Raw genomic sequence first — 5,298 nt, 5'->3', positions numbered from 1 at the left:
GCCGGTCCTGCCTGCAGGCCGACGGGGTTCAGGAACACGGCAGAGGGGCTGGGGATGAAAAGACGCATGCACTCTCTTGGCTGGAAGCAGGAACTCTCTTTTTTCTAGGGGCGTGGCTATCTCTCCGAAAGCCTGCGCATGCACTTTACATGGATTTGCAACATCCGGTTACTGTTGCATCAGCCTCCGCTTTGGGCGGAAGTGACTCATCTTTGGGCGGAAGCGACCACCACCCCAGGTCCCCCTGCTGGTGTAAGCCTGGTACTGACAGAAAGGAATTATTTCCGCCACCACACCCCGTGAACTACTCCCGGAGACCTACAAACAGCCCCAGGCCAGCCAGTAAGCTTGTGCTAAAAGCAGCGCGCTTGAAAAGCAAACGCAGATGTGGCTGCCCAGGTCCCCACGCCTGCGACCTAGGCTTGCAGGGAGACACGCGGGGGCCCTCACTGAGGTGAATGTCCCTCACTGAGTAATCAAAAACCAGGCGCTCGGACAAGGGAGTGGGGTGCAAAAAGCGCCATTTCTGAGAACACTGAACTGGGCTACAGCCCACATCCTGGACCTGAGGGCTTTGGAACTGAGACCTGGGGCACGAAATTCGGGACGTGGGTTCCCCATGACAGTGGGGCACAAGGCAGACACAGCACCCCAAAGCCGTTGAGGCTTTCCCCACCACTCCCACTCTGTTCCCCATCCCACGGGATGAAAAAAGCAGCTCCCAAGGACACTAGGAGAGATATCTGGCGCCACCTAGCAACCAGAAAAAAAAAATCACCAACAACCCATAGAACAGGGACCTTTCTTCAGTAAAGACTGCTTGAAACCAGAAGGCTCCCAGAGGAGCCAATGGTGAGCTGGGAAGTTCACCCACGCCAGGCTCCTTCTGACCAGCAGTCCTAGCCCAGAGGGGGAACGGGCACCCACGGCCAGGGCAGACCGGGTGTGCAGAAGAGTGTGCCTGAGACCGGGCGCACAGGGAGTGCGTCCTGCATCGCCATTTTAGAACAGGGACATTTCTTCAGTAAAGACTGCCCAAAACCAGCAGAAGGCTCCCTGAGGAGCCAGAGGTGAGCTGGGAAGTTCGCCCACGCCAGACCCCTTCTGGCCTGCAGTCCGAGCCCAGAGAGGGAGGGGGAAACCACCACTGGGTCAGACCTGGCGCACAGGGAGTGCATCCTGCATCGCCATTTTAGAACAGGGACATTTCTCCAGTAAAGACTTCCTGAAACCAGCAGAAGACTCCCGGAGGAGCCAGAGGTGAGCTGGGAAGTTCGCCCACGTCAGGCCCCTTCTGGCCTAAGACTGAAACCAGAAGGGGAGCGGGAACCCACCGCCAGGTCAGACCAGGCGTGCAGGGGAGAGTGTCCCCGCATCAGCATTTTAGAACAGGGACCTTTCTTCAGTAAAGACTGCTTGAAACCAACAGATGTCTCCAGGAGGAACCAGAGGGGAGCAGAGAAGTTGACCCAAGATGCCGGCCAGTCCCAGCAACACAATGTCCCAATGCATACGACAAATTAGAAAACAGACAGTAGGGAGAAGAAGAATGACACGCAACCTAGCGACTCCTCAGGAAAAAAGCACACGACAAAAAGAAAACCACCCCACAGATTGCAACGACAGTAACTTGGAAGAACTTCTGAGCCTTCCAGAAAGAGAATTTAAAATTGCCATGATTAAAAAAGTGACAGAACTCATAAAGAAAAACAATGATAAGGGAAAAATAATCAACAATCAGAAGAATAAAATTGAGTCCCTAAAGAGGGAAGTAAAAGAAATGCAGGAGATCAAAGAATTAATGGAGGCACTAAAGAACTCTGGGAAAAGCAGTGAAAGCAGAATAGATGAAATGGAAGAGCGAATAAGTACTCTTGAAGACACAGAAATAAAAAGAACCAAAACAGAAAAGGCAAGAGAAGTACGAAGGAAAAAGACCAAAGAAAGACTTCTGGAACTACCTGACTCCATGAGGAAAGGAAATATAAGAGTTATAGGAATACCAGAAGGAGAGGAGAGAGATGTAGGAATAGAGAAAATATTCAAGGAGATAATTGAAGAGAACTTCCCAAACGTGAAGAAGGAGCTGAAAATTGATATAAAGGAAGCAAGAGAACACCAGACTTCTATGATGAAAGGAAAAATACAGCAAGACAGATAATAGTAAAGATCCCAAGAATCCAGGACAAGGAAAAAAATAATGAAGCTAACAAAAGGGAAGAAACAGATAACATTCAAAGGAAAACCGATCAGGCTGACATCAGACTTCTCCAAAAAAACACTACGGGCAAGGAGAGAGTGGAGGGACATAGTCAACAGACTCCAAGAAAACAAATACCAACCAAGAATACTCTATCCCACAAAGCTCTCCTTCCTCTATGAAGAAAGAATAAGGACCTTCCCAGACAAACAGAAACCCTGGAATTTCATTACAACTAAACCCCTACTCCAAAAAATACCACAAGGAGTCCTAAAGCCAGAACCTCAGCGGGACAAATAACAACGAAAGAAGGCCAAAAAAAAAAAAAAAGGTTATTAAAAGAATAAATAAATAAAATCAAAGAAAAAACAAACACAATGGCAAATACAGATGCTAACATATCAATATTAACTCTAAATGTAAATGGAACTCTTCAATAAAAAGACACAGAGTCGCAGGCTGGATTAAGAAACAAAACCCAACCTTTTACTGTCTCCAGGAAACACATTTAGCTACAAAAGATAAAAATAGACTCAAAGTTAAAGGATGGAAAACAATCCTACAAGCAAATGGACCAAAAAAGAAAGCAGAAACAGCTATACTTATGTCAGATAAAACAGATTTCAAACTCAAAAGGGTAAAAAGAGACCCCAACGGTCACTACATTATGATCAAGGGGAAAATACTTCAAGAAGAAATAACACTCATTAACATATATTCACCAAATGAAGGAGCACCAAAATGTATCAGACATCTATTGTCATCTCTGAAAACAGACATCAGAGAAAACACATACGTAGTGGGAGACTTCAACACACCACTATCAAAAATGGATAGATCAACGAGACAAAAAATAAGTAAAGACACTAAAGCTGTAAATAAGGACCTAGAGCACTTGGGCTTAGCAGACATCTATAGAACACTAAACCCCCAAAAAACAGAGTACACATTTTTCCCAAGCACACACGGATCATTCTCCAGGATCGATCACATACTGGGACACAAGACAAACATCAACAGATACACCAAGATTGAAATCATACCAACCAACTTTTCTGACCATGAAGGCATCAAACTAGAAATAAACCATAAAAAGAAGGCAAGGAACTCTCCTACCTCATGGAGATGAAAACCACACTACTGGAAGACCACTGGACTAATGAGAAGATCAAAGAAGAAATTAAAAAATTCTTTGAATTGAATGACAAGGAGACACCAATTTCCTAAATATATAGGATGCAGCAAAAGCAGCAATAAGAGGAAAATATATAGCAATAGAGGCTCTCATCAAGAAACAAGAACTCAGAGAAACGACCTAATCTTGAGGCTCAAAGATCTAGAAAAAGTACAACAAAAAAAGCCCAAAACCAGTAGAAGAAAAGAAATAATAAAAACCAAAGCAGAAATAAGTGAAATTGAAACTAAAAAAGCAATCCAAAAGATCACTGAAACCAAGACCTGGTTCTTCGAAAAAAATCAATAAAATAGACAAACCCCTAGCCAGGCTCACAAAGGAAAAAAGGGAGAAAGCACAAATAAACAGGATCACAAATGAAAGAGGAGAAATCACAACGGACACAGCAGAAATCAAAAGAATAATCAGAAACTACTTTGAACAGATATATGCAAACAAGTTCAACAATCTAGAGATGGACAAATTCCTACAACTCTACAATCACCAAAGCTAGATAAAGAAGAAATAGAACACCTAAACAGACCAATTACAAGCAGCGAAATTGAAATGGTAATAAGAAACCTTCCTAAAACAAAAGTGCAGGACCTGATGGATTTACAAATGAATTCTACCAAACATTTAGAGATGAATTAGTGCCTATCCTTCACAAACTCTTCCAAAAAATTGAGAAGGAAGGGACAATACCAAACACGTTCTATGAAGCCAAAATTACACTAATACCAAAACTGAACAAGGGCAACACAAAAAAGGAAAACTACAGGCCAATCTCCCTAATGAACACTGATGCAAAAATCCTCAATAAAATTTTAGCTATCAGAATCCAACAATGTATCCATAAGATAATTCACCACGACCAAGTAGGATTCATGCCAGTATTCAAGGATGGTTCAACACCCGAAAATCAATCAACGTTATCCAACACATCAACAAAAAGAAATATAAAAACCATATGATAATATCAATAGATGCTGAGAAAGCTTTCGACAAAGTGCAACAGCCATTCATGATAAAAGCCCTTGAAATTCTTGGGATACAAGGAACATACCTCAACATCATGAAGGCCATATATGACAAGCCAACAGCAAGTATCATTCTCAGTGGTGAAGGCTGAAAGCATTCCCATTAAGATCTGAAACAAGACAAGGATGTCCACTCTCACCACTGCTTTTCAATATAATACTGGAAGTCCTAGCCAGAGCAATATGACAAGAGAAAGACATACAAGGAATCCAAATAGGAAAAGTAGAAGTCAAACTATCACTATTTGCAGATGATATGATAATATACATAGAGAACCCCAAAAACTCCACAGAAAAACTAATTCAACTCATCAATCAGTTCAGTAAAGTGGCAGGATACAAAATCAACACACAAAAGTCAGTAGCCTTCCTATACACAAACAACAAATCTGAAGAAGAAGAACTCAAAAAAAACCATTCCTTTTATTATTGAAACAAAAAAAAATCAAATACTTGGGAATAAAACTAACAAAAGAGGTAAAGGACCTATACAAAGAAAACTATAAAACACTGTTAAAAGAAATAGAAGAAGACACAAAGAAATGGAAAGACATCCCCTGCTCATGGATTGGAAGAATAAACATTATTAAAATGGCCATCCTACCAAAAGCAATATACAGATTCAATGCTATTCCAATAAAAATTTCAATGGCATTCTTCAAAGAAATAGAACAATTATTGATGAAATTCATATGTAATCACAAAAACCCCCAAATAGCCAAAGCTCTCCTGAAAAAAAAAGAAGGGAATGGAGGCATCACACTCCCCAACTTCGAACTATACTACAAAGCCATAATCATCAAAACTGCATGGTATTGGAACAAGAACAGACACACAGACTAATGGAATCGAATAGAAAATCCAGAAATAAACCCACAGATTTA

The sequence above is a fragment of the Talpa occidentalis genome, unplaced genomic scaffold (assembly GCF_014898055.3).
Source record: "Talpa occidentalis isolate TD23 unplaced genomic scaffold, MPIMG_talOcc4v2.1 talOcc4.6, whole genome shotgun sequence".
NCBI classification, from domain to species: domain Eukaryota; kingdom Metazoa; phylum Chordata; class Mammalia; order Eulipotyphla; family Talpidae; genus Talpa; species Talpa occidentalis.
This window is presented reverse-complemented; position numbering follows the sequence as displayed.